At 40.1% G+C, this 15627-nt stretch overlaps 1 protein-coding gene across 2 annotated transcripts in view; it reads left to right on the top strand.

The window, feature by feature from the left end:
- Positions 1–15627, top strand: part of LOC120450228 (elongation factor-like GTPase 1) — a 75119-nt gene that overhangs the window by 32944 nt on the left and 26548 nt on the right. The gene's annotated exons all lie outside the window — the stretch shown is intronic.

Here is a 15627-nt window from a genome sequence, read left to right as displayed (position 1 = left end):
AAATGTTAGTGGATAATAAAACAGTAAGTTTCGAGTTTTAACCTCATGAAAATATGTTTTCTATTCCTTTAATGTATATAATTAAGTGCAGTGTGGCTGAAATGAGTGAAAGAGAGAGGAAGACGCAGCACGATGTTGCTGCTGCTGCTGCGGCTGCTGCTGCTCAAGTGCCAATAGCAATCTTCTTTTTTTCCAGCCGCGTTTTCCTCCTGCCGTTGTTGTAGTTTATTTCCCCTTGACTTGATCTTTTGGACTTTGGCGGTAATTTTTCTGCGCAACTTTTTCCTTTAGCCCAAGACTTTATTGGCTCTGGGTTGCCTTCGCTTCGGCTTCGGGTTCGGTTTTCCTGGTTCTCTCTCTGTATTTCGGTGCCATTTTAGCGCTGCGCCCCTTATCTGCCAAAGTTTTGTCTTCATTTTTATTTTAATAGCGATCTTGATACCGCAGCTGCTGCTGCGACTCCTCCACTCTCGTAGCTATTTTTTTGCGGTATCTTCTCTTTATCACATAATGATTTCAAATGGTGCGAAATTAATTTGAATTATTACTGTTATTAGCTGTTATTTGTGTAATGGTCAGTGCCTGATCGCAGCCCAAAAACACTTTTTGTGTCGCTGCCAGTGTTGCAGACGTTCCGAGTTGCATTACGCAAGATGCAGGTAACTAATTCAGAAGACGAGCTCTTAAATCACCGATAAGCCATGAGAATTAACAATTTCAGAGGATACTATTACTACGGTGGGTCTGTGGGAAAGTAAATGAAGTTTTAACGTTCAGCTTGCGATACTTATTTGATTAAATAATTTGTTCAGTGATTCGATAAGTAATTTTTATAAAAATTCATAAATATATTTTTATAATTTATCTGAGTTGTTAGGATATATTAGGATCGCCATAAACTATGCAATTAAATGTATATTAAATTCCATTCAACTGGTTAGGTAATAATATATAAAGATCGGTATTTAAATTTCACTTCAAATTATCATACCCAATGATCTAAGTAGTACATATCCCACAGATAGGAGAAAAATGACCTAGTTGATGACCAGTCTTGTTTGCATTTTCTTCCCGTGCAACCTTGGCAGCAATTACCAATTCTCGTTGGCCGCTCAAATGACACAGGCTTTGTTGTTCGGCTAGCTGGTTGGCCACATTTAAATTTATTAAAACTGCACCAGCCACTAACGGACGTTGTTTGGAATGTGCAACATGTTGCTGCTGCGCTGTTGCTGTTGCTGCTGCAAGTTGCTGCTGCGTTCAATGACCAAGGTGATCTGTTGTCCCTCGTTCCTCGTTCCGGCATCCTGAATGGCGCCTCGGCCATTTGCAATTTGCCATTTGAGCAATTTTAGCATCTCACCATTTAGCATGCAACCTGATGCCATTCGTCATTTGTTTAATTGTGCCCAAGCTGTGTGCAGCACTTCCTGCCATATCAGTTTAGTTCTGTTTAGTTTATTTGAGTTCGGTTTAGCTGAACTGAGATGAGTTGAGTTGAGTTAAGTTTTTCTTACCGTTTCTAATTGTTGGCCGGCACGAAGCGTTAGCTGCAATCTTTAGGCTCGGACCCATTTAGTTTCAATTAATCAAGTTGTCGCTGCACGCGTCTATTAGCTGTTTATGACAAGTGTTCCCGGCGACGGCGGCGGATCGAGGGAATATATACTCGTGTGTATCTGTATGTAGCAACTTGAAGCCGGCAGATCAGACGCCTCTGGGTGTCCGCCTGTCGCTCATTAGCGGCGCCCCCGAAGTCTCCGCTGATGTGGCTGCTCCTGCTGCAGCTGCTCCCCTTCCTCCTCCTTCTCCCCCTCCAGTCCACCAAGTGTTTGTTATTAAATATACGTGTGGCAGTTGCCGCTACTGCCTGCCGGGACTGGGAACTGTTCTTCTGCGGATCTTAAGCTCGAGCTACAAGTTCGAATCGCCATTGTCTAACTACCTCATATTCGAGGGTTAAATGGATTATCGAGGATTGCCTACAGAGAGCTTTGTCTTAAAAGAGTTTGTTTTTATATCATATATTTAGTATGAGATTTTTAAACTACATCCAATTGATTTTGCGTCAAAGACTCATTTTTAATATTTATATTTCTCCATCGACATATTCAAAAGGAATTAATTCATTGGCCTACCGTTAAACCTCCACCAAAATAATGTTATACACTAATTAAAACTTGACAGAATGTATCTTGCTTTACTATCATGTTTTCAGCCAAATTAAATGCAACCAGAAAGGTGTGCACATATTAATTTTTCATTCCAGTAATTATGGGACTTCAGTTGCATGCCGTGTAACATTTTGGATTCCGGTTAATTTCTACTAACAAAGTATGAGTGCATAAATACATAAGTGGGTATCTGGTAGTCGGAATACTTAACCATCACGATTGTTCTTTGTTTTTTCGGTATGTTTCGCAATGGGCCAGTTCTTTAATGTTCCACTTTTGGTTTATGTTCAGGTACCGTTGCATATGTGGGGGAAATGGCTAAAGGCCTTATACTTTTTTCTATATTTTCTATTTGGTTAAAGATTGCGCCATTTCTGCGCCCAGCTGTCACAGGTTCGTTGACTCCCAGAGGCGCAGTTGGTGTTGAAACAATCATGTCCGAACCAGTGGCCAACTCTTGACGTGCCCATTGCATAATCCGCGCCATAAGAGCCACAAAGCTCTCCACATCCACATCTACATTCACATCCACATCCAGATACAGATCCAGATCCAAATCCGAGCAGACAGGCTTTACTGCGGTAATTACTATTGTCTGCTAAATTGATTTCGAAATGCTTAAGTCGGCAATTTTCGGTGGCTCAGGAAGTGAAGATGTTTAGACTCAGTGGAGCAGTTGGTGTCCAGCAATTGTGGGTCAAATGCTGCAGCAGACGGATTACGGTGCAGATAGCCATTAAATGGCTTAAATGATCATCGCCTGGGTTTGGCAACTGTTCTAACTGTTTGTGAACTCACCAATTCGCTGATTTGTACCGTAGCCAGAGTTCAGATGCTCAAAATGAAGTAATCTTATTTGATCACTTTGCGGCTGAGCTATATTTTACCTGATTAGATTACTTGGTTGAAGTTATGATACAGAAGGTTATCTAAGCTATTTGAGCACATAGAGATTTTTGTTAAATTACGTTATACAGTTTAATGGGCCGTTCAATAATAGTTTTCAGGGAAAATCAATTCTTTAATGTCTGACGGTTTGTATCAATAACTTGTTTGCAGCTTCTCACTTTCGAGTAATTTTTAAAAGTCTCTGCGATTATACACCTGGAGCATAATCAATTAAGGTATATTAATTATGGCTTGCTAAGCCAGCGGAACTAAGCTGTGTTCTCAATCTTCGCAGATTTCTGGGTGTGCAAACAGGAGAGATTACATGAAACTCGAAATGCCACCGACTCTGAATTTCCTCCTCATCCAAGACAACTCAGTGGCAACTGGTTCGGCCTCCTCATTTTTATTTCACTTATTTCCCGATTATGATGCTGGCGATTGGGATGCCGGCGTTCTGTTTTAGCGGGACTGGACAAACTAGAATTGATCCCTGGATATATTCACATATGCACACGCACTAGATAAGCCAGATCTGCCTAAACCAGTTGCGGTTATCGGTACCTTATATCTCCGGATCCCCAGATACTCGTAAAACCAACACCCCCCACGAACTAATTGCGTCCCATTTCCATTTATCGCGATGCGTTGCCTGCAAATGAATTACGGCGGCCGAAAGCAAATTAAAATCGTGGCAAATGCTGCGAGTTCCCCTAATTCGCTACTCGACTCCTCAATCCGCAATCCTCGCCTTTCGCATTAAGTTTTTTAATTTACCGTCTGCCCAGGTAGCAAAATTCATGCCTTTTACCCTGGCAGTTTTCAGTGATGCCAGCTTTAAAAACGTTTAACTTTTTCTCTCCACGGTACACCTTGTGTGTTACTTAAAAGGAATTTGTAAAATATCATTTTGCTATCTAAAGCCAAATCTATTTCAACAATAGATCAAATGATGGCTGTTATGCTTAGTATAAATACGTGTATTTTTTCCAAATTATATTTGTTTGAAAATAGTTAAGGAAATGTTTAATAATAAGTACCGTGTACCTCGATTAGTTTACTTCCGCCAGCACTGAGTAATTCTTAGTTCTTGCGTGCCAGGCTTTTACTTATTTACCTTTTTTCTAGCCGGGGTCTCTGCCACTTGTTGCGCCCGTTGCCAAATGCAATTAAATCTGTGTCGTGTGTGCAACAATTGCACTTGGCAATTGCAACTGTGCCGCATAATTGTGCCAAATGAATTTGTAATTATGTATTTGGTTTGACTCTTGGTCATGCCATGCAATCTGAGCCGGTTCCAGTGCCACTTCCACGTCGCCCTGCTGTGTTTTTAATGCCTTTTTTTTTGTTTTTTTTTTTTGTGTTTTTGGTCATGTGAGTGACATCACAGTAGCAGCCACACAACACAAAGTCATTGTCAACAATGTCAGCCAGACCCACAAGACCAACAAGTCCAACAAGACCAGGCCAAAACAGCACGTAGCAGACCGGCAGCTCTGTTCGAGCCATGACACCACACTAAAAGAAGGCTGACAAAATTTAATTAAAGCGCATGACGAAAAATTCTTTGGAAAAATTGTTTAGACGACATCCGATGAGCCAAGAAGATGCCAGGCACAAATACCTATAATACCCTTACCGATAGCTAGGTGATAATGAAAATCAGTTAAAGTGACAGATTTAAAAAGTCACATAAAATTCTAAAAGATGTAAAAAATTATTGTGTAAATGTATTTAAAACAACTCTTCTAAAAGTCTAGACTATTTGCAATCTTCCTCAGTTAATGAAAAAAAGAATATTTACGTACGCAGTATTTAATAATCTGATATTTGTTACAATAGTGAAAGGCAGCGGAGCCCTAAGGGCATCTCCAAAAACTATATGAAGACACTGCCGACACCTTCAAAGTTACACATTCCCAACTTCTTGTTCCAGCCCGCTCTATTTATATTTTTTTTGTCAGACAAGCAAGTCTAAAGTTTCAAAGTCGCCGTAGACAAGATACTGGGGCAGGAAATGAGGGGAAGGTGGCATGTGGCACCAAACTGGGTATTTGGCAAAGTTTTCTTGAACTTCACACGAAGCCAATTAAATGGCGACACGTTACGGAACATCATCCTCGTCATTATGATCATCGTCGGAGTCTATTCCCAAGTGGCAATGGTGGATGCGAGATGGGAGATGGGAGATGGCAGCTATGGGTATTCGAAAATGGGTCAATGGTGGCTTAAATTGTGGCTGGATAAGGTTGAAAGCCAAGAGGTGTGGGCTTGACATTTGATCGCATCTGCCGATCCACTCGGCTGATTGACTGATGAATCTTTGCGGGCTTTTTGCGGTTTGATTTATGACGATCTCGATGCCAGGTTTCATTCAACTTTCTTTGATTTTCCATTTTTCATTTTGCATTTAGCGTGCTCAGTGCTCAGTTTTCCTTGACTCTCTTCTTGCGGCTGCTGTTTTGTTTTCATTGCCATGATATCATTATTGAGATGTTCTGCCCCTAGCCCCTTGCCCCTTTGGAGACTCTGCCGTCCTGGCAACAATTTGTCTAATGTGCCAATTTGGTCGCCCGCCTCCCAGTCCGGCTGCTCCTCCATCTATTTCCCAGTCTCCCAGTCTCATCTATCCGATTCCAATCAGCTGCTAGATATGGTTAGCAGCCAGCAGAGTGAGTGAAAAGTTTCAGTTTTTATTGCTACCCATGATGGGTGGGAAAGCGGCACTGATGGATCTAATAGTTGTGTGGAAAACATTTTATTTATTAATATTCATACAAAATATATAGTATAATTATTTACGAATTTACAAATTATACTTATACCTATCATGTGTTGTAAAATATTTAGTTTTCGCTGGACAGACTGAATACAAGATACGATATGTTGGTTCTTTAATCGCTCAGGATAGAGGGGTTTATAATAACTATGCCTAGACATACTGGATATCTTCTAGGCCAAACTTCCATCGCGTATGCCTATCTCGATGGCTACATTCCGCGTAGACGGACCCATCTCCCCCAAATCGCATCAATGACAAGACAAACCGAAACTGCGAGATCTGGGCGCTTAGGAGGCCCTATAATTTCCGCACTCTTGCCGCCCGCGAAAATCTCGCTGGCCGCTCGCTCACTTGTCCCATTTATTTATTTTGTACTTTTCAGCCGTTTAAATTTAATTCACGATTCGCGCTGCCATCGAACGGCGACAAAGGAACGGAGAAAATTCCCTCGACGACGGATTGCAATTTTCCATCTATCTATCTCTATCTGGCTGGCTGGCTGGCTGGCTGGCTGGCTGGCTAGTTGCCTGCTTTTCCTTCTAACAAGCCAACGGACGCGACGGGCTTTTCTTTTGCTTACTTTCCGATTTAGCCAGCCAGAGTTGGAAAATCTCTGCGCTCGCGTACTTAACCGCAATAATTTTTGCTCATTTGAGTGTCGTGGAAATGAGTTAAAGTCGCGATACTCTGGCATTGCCACTTGGCATCGTCGCTTCTTCTTCTGCACTTGGAGAAATAGTTTTATTCTTAATTTCGAAACTTACTTAAATAAGGTGAAGTATTTATTAGATCACAAGTTGATTTGAGGTGTTTTAGTTTTATTATCTTCATGAGATGATTACGTTGGATATAAGTAGCTTTTGTAAAGACACATTTTTAGTGCAAAAAAGTATCTCAATTTGGTTAACTTTTTTCCCTGTGTATTTGTATACTGCCTAATGTAATGTGAGCATTACTTATTTCCATTTTTTGTTTCTTGTACGCCGCCTCCTAATTCATTAATTTCCCACAGAGTCGAGTGGTAGCTGCATCTGCAGTAGGCAGTAGGCAGCTACAAAGTCAATTTCAAACGTGAAACCGTTGAAAGTTATCACCTTCGCGCGGGAGTTTGTGGGACCGAAATGAACCGCAATAAACTTGCGCAAATTGTCGCTGCTCTCTCTAATCATTGTCAGCCGTAATGAAGTTGTTCTCGGATTTGGTCTCCTTTTCCGGGTTTATACCGCTGTATTAGCGACTTTACGGAGTGCTCAAGGCTGCTATTTACTTGTGTAATATCTTTATGACCCATATTAAATCGTAAATCCCCCTCTGGGTTCTGGTTACCCTGGCTACCCGTTTAGTGGTCATTCCCCGAGGTTATATGACCTCTATTACGCGGGTCTCAGTTTGTTTTATCCCTAGGTTATGAGTTTTGGAGAAATACTATATTTTACATAATAAATGTGTTTCTTTTATTGCCAAACATCTTGTAAACTCCATATTCCATTAGTGTATAGTATATAAGGAAAGGTTCAAGTGCCCAATTAAACACTTAAATTCTTCCTAAGAAATAAATTTCAAGATACTAAAGGAACAAGCCTTAAATCCAAAAGTGATTACTTAATGTATTTGTTTTGGCATAATAGATTTAAAAATTTAAAAAATAGGTGGCAGCTTGTGTGTACTGCGAGTGTTTAGCTAATCGGCTTTCGGCTTTTATTTAAAAGATAAACTTTTGGGTCTCCACACTCCATGCTGGAAGGCAACATATATTTGTTGGCCCAAATATTTTGGATATTCTGTGATAGGACTGCCGTAGAAGTATCGAAAAGGTGTCAGACGCCGTGACCCAGTGAGAAGGTGAAGTAAAATGGCCAACAGACTGGACAACTTTTGGTCTTTTGTACGGCCATAAGTCTTTTGTGTGGTGTCGACGCATTTGCATTTCTTTCAACCTTGTCGGTTATCAGTTTTGTAACTGTGCAGGAAAACGAGAACCTATGAGTGGAAGTAACACATTGTATTTACGTGTATCGTTTGACCTGACCTCGACTTAGACTGGTTTATATGCAAATTAATTAATACAATTTCCAATCTCTAGTGTCATATTTGAACTTTCGTTATGCGTTGCATTCTCGGCGACCGAACAATGGTCCCAAATGGCTTTATACAGAAGAAGATTTTACCAACTCTCTAAGCCCAATGAAAGTGATTTTCCTGACCCCGTTTTCAAAGAGGAGAAATACAGAAAAGACAATCTTCGGTGAAGAGCCAACGAAATTGGCTTGTAAAAATGTTTCGCATGTTTATCATATTTCTTGATTTTACTTTCCTACTTTTTCCTCTCCGGGCTTCTGTCCCTGTCAGTTTTCTATTTTCCAAGTTGGACGCATAGTTCCGTGGTTTTTCCCCAGCGTCCCACGCTCTTAATTACCCCCGCTGCCGAACCGCCTTTAACCACTAGCCTTCTCATAGTCACTTTGCGTATAGTTCAAGCCCAGCTTCAATTGGTAGCTATCTTCTCTCTCTTTCACCTCTCCCCACCCGACATCGTCCGTCTCTGTCCTCCAATTGGTTGTTTGCTTTGTCCTCTCTGGTTTTCAATTTTAATTTGCCAAAGGAAGCTGTCCTGATGTTTTGATTTAATTTTCTCGTACATTTCCGAGGAGAAGTCCATTTAAATGGATAAACCAAGAAAAGGATGGCCGCAAAATCATCGCTGCCTTTTACATCTCGGCAGAAATGTGTTTTATGGTGAAAGGTTGTTGCTGGAATTACCATAATTCCCAGATTGTTTCTCACATTCATCACGGATTTATTAATGAAGATTAATCGCTTATCTTTGGATTATTTATAAACGAGTTAATGTGGTATTTAAAAGGGGATTGATGTAAAGGTGCTTTGATTATAAGCTGATTCTTGAATAAATAAATATTCAGAAATTATTAAAGAAAAACAATAGGCAATTATCTCAGTTATTTGACACATTCTATATTGTGAATATTGAGAATCTTTCATTACTTAAACCTCTAATCATGGCTATATTCAATCTATGGTAACGAACGATAGCAATCGAAATGGATTATCCACTTTATTACGATGCAATCTAACCTCTAAAAACCCCTTATTTCTGCATACATTTGCCGCCAGTTCAAGCACCCAATTCAAATCGCATTTCAAAGTTAATTTACCCTGAAAAGCAGATCCTATCGCGGTAATTCCATCATGTTGCAACTGTCGCCGAAAGAAAACAGATCTGGCATTCACCATCTGCCCTATCTGCCATCTACCATCTACCATGTAATGCAGCCATTAATGCAGAGACCACACAGCTCCAAAGACACAAAGGATTGACAACACGCCATGGGTCTTAATGATTTTTATGAGTTCATTAAAAATGTATTTTCAAAATTGTTATATTTATGAGGGAAGCCCAGAGTGCGGGCAATTGTTATTGTGCATTTGCATTAAATTATTGAAACATTTTTCGCGCTCTCGCTGGCTGACATTGTTTTTCTGCTCCTCCGTGTTGCAAGCGGTTTTATTAAGTGCAATTTCAAGGCGACATCACCTGGATACACTGCACACAACTTTGTGGACTGAAAATACTACATTCGATTTTCTGTAATTTCACTAAGCATGTGGTACAAAAAGTTAAAATAAGGACGTGCATCACCTATTTCTGTTTCACATATAAAACCTGTACTTATAGAGTCTTACAGTTCAGGAAGTAAAAGTTCTTTATGTTCTACTGTAATTATAAATTTAATGATAATAATTTTATATATAGTACTGACTTTTTTTTTAATTTGAAGTTGTGTTATGTTTTGAATAAATAATTTCATTTTAGCAGACCAGCTTACACATTTCCATCACTTATGTATAAACTTGCCTTGACTTCTGACCTATGATTTCTCCATACATTTCCCGGGTGACGGTTTTTTTGTTTAGCAGTGTAGGCCTTTCCTCACATGTCAGTCAGTCAGCGATGGTATGACAGAGCTCGACAGCGGCAGAAAAACAGAAACAACAAGCCACCGCAACACCCGCAAGCTGGAAGTTGGAAGCGTTACCAACTTTGGCAGCCGTTAAAACTGCTGATGATGTCTGCGGCTTTGTTGCCATATCCACACCTACTGGGAAGAGGGTCCAAGGGGCTTCTGGGCCGGCTGCTGCTGCCAACGCGTATTCATCATCATTTCTGTCATCCAGGCATGGGATGGGATCGCATGGGTTGGGATGCGATGGTATGGTATGGTATGGTATGGGATGCGATGGCATGGCCATGGTAATGGTGATGGCGATGGTGATGGGGAAAACCTTTGCTCACATGATGCGCTTGAATTTTCTCTTGCACCTAAATTATATTTTTCCTTTTGCAATCGGTGCTCTTTCTATTTTTCTTCGTCTCTGGCAGCCGCGGCTGTCAATGGATATTTTTTTCCATTAATTTGATTTTCCTCGAGCGATTTTTTCCACTCGTTCTTAAATTTGCTTTTAGAAAAGGAAAGTAAACGCCAAACTTGTTTATTTATCTTCTTAAAGTTTTTGGCATACTTGTTTTAAAGTTGACCTATAAACTAGTTGAAGCTGCAGAAAATTACAATTTGTTTAGCTAATTGCTATATGTTGTTTTAAATTAACGAAACAATATTTAATACATTTTTAGTTGTTATTACGTAGCTCAATTATATTAGTATATATCTTAAATTGACTTTCAATTTAATTTTCTGCGCCCCTTTTTTACTTTTAAGTAAAAACTTTCGACCTATTATGGTTGATTATATTTCTTAGCCTTTAGCTAAGATGGAAAGTTTAATTTTTATTACAAAGAAGCTTATTGGTTTATCTCCCAGGCGTTTTGCCAAATATTTTCGCAAACACTCATTTTGTTTATTTAATTAGAAGATGAGCTGGTGGGCGAAGAAATTTCGGGGTTCGTGTCATTAATTACTCAGCAGGCCACTTGGACACGATCTTCGGGTAGTCAAGTAGTTGGCCAAGTGGCTCCGCGTGGCCAAAACTGCAGCTCTGCGGGATTCTGGCACTCGGACTCGCATTTTGGTCGCGCATGGGGGACTTTCTTTCCGAAATTGCCAATTGAGCGGAATCAAGGCAAATACTTCAAGACTCTCCGCATCTCATTTGAATGCTTGAATCTCCACTTTTTGCGGCTTTCCCATGGATCGTTTGTCTTTTTTGGCCAATTTTTTTCCGACTCTTTTTTGGCAAGGGTTTGGGTCGATGGGCGGCGGTGGGGGAAGAAAAACAATCAACGCGCCTTGGAAACGAATTCGCATGACCAAAAGAAATAGTTGAAAAAAGGTGAATAGAAGTTGGGAGGGAAATGGGGAGATTAATCTAGCTCCGACTGGAAGATACCTTTTATTGTAATCCACACCTTTCTGATAAAAATTTGCCTAAGCCCACCATTTAAGTTAATTTACCCCGCAATAGATTTTCCCCTTCCAATCTAAAAGAATCTTAGTCATACACATCTTAATAGGTTCGTTAGTTTCTGAATAAAAAAGGGAACACCTTTCTTATAAAGTAATAAATGGAATTACTCTGATTAGCTATATAAAACTAACTTTGGTTACGAAGCCAACTAAACCGATAACCACTTTCTGCACTTGCAGGGTATTTCTAGCCAAAGTTTATTTGCCTTTTGTTGAGCTCACTTTGTGTACTGTTGGCCAAGTAAATACTTAAATATAGCACACACTTAAATCGCTGTTGATATTGTGTAGCGAAAGTGAAATTTAGTTTGCTTACCTGGAAGTGCCAAAAAAGCCAAAAAAGACAAAAAGCAAAAAGCACGAGCGGGCTGAAGAAAAAAACCCAACTTAAGACTTAAATGCGAGATTCGCTTACGGAAGTTCCAAATTTGAAGAGATTTCTTTCAGTTTTTACCAACGATTTTGCGATAATTTTTTTGCTTGCAATTCTCAGAGCTGTTTGCTTAGTCTAATGAAAGTTAATTACAACATCAAAGCGTTGTCGCTGCCACTGATCTCCGGTGATCTTGGGGTCTCCTCCTCCGGGTACTCCTCTTCTACGCCGGCGCACAAAATTCCGATTAGGTGCGGCCTAAAATACAGGGGGAAAAATTGTGCGATACCAGGCGGAGTCTAAGTAGAGAAAGTACATGTAAAAGGCAGTGGGGTCAAAATCGCTGAATACTTTTACCACTCGCTTTTGGGGCAAAAAGGCGAGCTGCTGACCCCGCCCACACAGATCATGTGTGTGTTTGGTTGTAAATATTACAACATGACTGCCTACATTTTTTTCTTCTTTTTCCTTCTTCTTTTGAGTTAGAGATGTTAACTCGAGAGCTGCTCGTCATTTGCATACTTAACACCTTTCGGGAAAATGCGCCAAGTTGCATGGAGTTGAGGCACTTGAGTCATCTTGGCTTTTGTGCAATTAGAAAATCATCATCAGGCTGCAGTCGTGTGTTACTTTCAATTTCAATGCCTCTGGCTTTGCCTTTACCCATTGTAATGCATGATTTGTATCTTGGATCTTTGGAGCTTTGGATCTTTCGGCTCGGCTTTCGTTTTGCGGCCGCACCTCACCTGCTTCGCCAGCATCGCCTGCACTTCCATCTCCACATCTCCACATCTTCAAAACCATTTCCATCTCCATTTGAATCGGCGATGACTTGGCACTGCACTTTGGCTATTACAATTATTGTTATTGTTACTGTTATTGCTTTATTGTTGCAGTTTATTGCATTGTCTGGATTCGCCATTAAGAAAGCATGGATTTTTTTTTGGTTTTTGCATATCACAGGTTTTTCTCGCGTGGCTTCCAAAAAATAAATCGATAAACTTTCACCCTGCTCCCATTAAAATGCCATTAAGATCTGTGGAAATTTGTCCAGCCGAAAATCCACAGCCAACGGATATCAATAAGCAATTGTATCGCTAATTGCATTGATTAATGTCTTATCGCATTTGAATTATCTCACAGCGCCAAACGCAGAAATAGAAATGAAAAACAAAAATACACAAATTTCACTTTCTAAGCAACAGGTGAAATCTTCACCTGAGTGCTTCCTGTCCTGTATGGGTAAACGTAAGGTAAAAAACGGTGAAATAGCCGCAAAAAGTACCCACTGCGGTAAATATATATATTAAGAATAATTATATTTGAGTGAGATCATCTCATCGCTACTGTTCATCGCTACCTCTCATTTCTCATTTCTCCCAGGCCAAACTGATAAGAGTCAGAATCCCCAGCCCTTTGCGGGCTTAATGTTGCTCAATTAAATTCATTGAGCTGCATAAGCACCTTCCACCAACAACGCATAATTATGCAGATGTTGGCCATTTAAGGGGCCAACTCTTCCCCTTCGCACTTCCCCCCATCGTTTCCCATTCGGGCGCCTTCCTCTTGGGGGAGATTGCATGTCAGGTTGGGCCAACAAATCGCGTCTAATTAGTGACCCGCAAATGAAGAAATTTTTCGGACACGAAAGAAATTTCGTGGTGCACTGGGAAAATCAACATGGCCATCTATGTCTTTTAAATATTATATTATTTTGCAGATGGCTTGCAGTTTCTTTTCTTTATACTTTAAATGCACTACATAATCAAAGTAATCAAAGTAATCTATGGTTATATCTATGTATATCAGCTTAGGTTCTATATCTTGCGTCTAATATTTCTTAATTTTTAAATTTTTGTTTAAGAAGAATGTCAATTTTTTTTTAATTTACATTAATGTAATCCAAATTACCCCATATATATTTTCTGACACTTTTCTGATCTCCTTTTTTGCCGGTGCTTAAGTAAGTTTTCCTCCGACATGCAACTTTGTTTTCAGGCTCTTGATATTTGTGGACAGTTCTTGGTATTATTTTTTGTCTTTCGACCAATTTGTTGTTGTTCATTTTAATGATGCGAAAGAAAGTTACGAGCAGTGAAAAAGAAGAAGCCCTGTGCTGGCATTTTCTAATGATGCATATAAATCTGGCATCCAATAACCCGAAACAACCCTGCAACCAATATCTCCCGAACTCGCTTTTGGCATGCAAATTTAAGCCATCGGCTGTCCGGCCAATAATCAAGGCAATCAATCAATAAATGGACGGGAATCTGAGCTCTGGGGCTTGGTATCCCAACTTTTTGGGGGCGGGGGAGTTGAAGATAGTCGGTCAACGATGATGGCTCATAAATATGGAAAATGCAGACACCTTAGCAGCTCTTTGCCTCCTCCGCTGCTGAAAGATGAGTGGAAATAATTAGTTATCGACGGCACCTGTGCAACAGTAGCAAAGTCAGTCAACTCGACCCGCTGCGTTTCGATGGGTGATGAAACTTTCGCCAAAATAATTATTACTCAGGAATTTCTGTGATCGATGATTTGGGGAATCGCTCTTGGAGCACTGTAGATTCACTTGGTTTTTGTAGTATCTCAAAAGTGTATTTAGCTAAAACCAAAAGGTTTATTCTGTTTTGAAATAACCTTTCAGGTAATATTATTTACGATGCTTTTTACATCATAATGATTCAGAGTGTTTGAGAACATTCACTTGTATATGGAGCAGCGCACTTACTTTCTTTTATCCATGTTTCAACTTTTACTGGGCCAAAAGCATCGGATTCTGGGGACAAGAATCTCATGCTGAAGTGAAAATTGCCGACCTCAGATCGAGATTGAGGACAACGTGGAGGAATGGGCGACAATGAATTATTTCTGCGGCTAACTGTGGGTAATGTTGGCAATTTTGGTGTCTGTGGCTGTTCAGATGGCTAAAAGTGAGTGAATCTCATAGCCAGCCTAATGAAAAATGTACCGAGCTCCTTAAACTCTAATTAAAGTTTTTAAGTGTCTGTGAGTTTGGTGGGTTGTTTGGTTGTTTGGTTGTTTGGTTGCTAGGTTGTTGGGTCTTGTTAAGGGGCTAATGCTATAAACTGTCTTCAAACTGTGCCCAATCTGTCTGTTTTCATGTGGCTATATGGGGGCCTGCATCTGTGGCGGCTTCTTTCCCCTGTGCATTTTCCAAGATCTTTGTCTAATTAGTTGGCACACTAAACGATTTTGAGGATCTTGTATGCTTAATATACAAATCCGCTTTATGCATTCGCTGTAACCTCATAGATTTGATGGCGTATTGCTCCCATGCTCCATGTTCTCCTTCCGGTAATGGGCATAAAAAAGTACTCATCTTTTTGTGAGCGCTGTTTATGGTTTACTGGGCTTTTCGCACTGTATATTTTTACACCTTCTTCTTTCGGTAGAAAACATAGCCCTTTTTTCATAGGCAACACATAATTCTTGATAATTTTTTGTTGCTTTGTTTTTATGGATGGTCGGTAATTGAATTTGTGGCTAGGTCCAGCGCTGGTCCATCTCCGCAGCATTTTGAGGTATTTATTTAATTATATGACGGGTCTTGACTTCTTCGTCTTCAGGCGCCGCCAGCTGCTTTCTAATCAACATTGGTCCAATGATTTGCATTTTCAGCTGCTTTGGCTGCAAGGCTAAAGCTTTGGCTTTTGGCTTCTACGGTTACTTTTGCCTTAGTTTTAATTGTTTTTGCTTGAGCAGAGTTTAGAGAGGAAGCACTTCTGCGGTTGAATAATTTTGATGGATGCATAAGGCATGTGGCAATTTGGTCAAGAATTAAGCCAGCAAATCCCGAGTTCTCTAATTGTCTGTTATTAGCATGAAGTGTAATTTGATGGCGTTATAATTGGTTTCATTCGCTTTTCTGATTGACGTCATGTCTGAGGATTTTCCATTGCTGGAAAAGCTTATCTTATTCACCATCTTATATGGAACAATTGGTGA

Source organism: Drosophila santomea, chromosome 3L, assembly GCF_016746245.2.
Source record: "Drosophila santomea strain STO CAGO 1482 chromosome 3L, Prin_Dsan_1.1, whole genome shotgun sequence".
Taxonomy (NCBI): domain Eukaryota; kingdom Metazoa; phylum Arthropoda; class Insecta; order Diptera; family Drosophilidae; genus Drosophila; species Drosophila santomea.
Note: the sequence above shows the minus strand (reverse complement) of the source record. Positions and strands in the feature narration are given on the sequence as shown.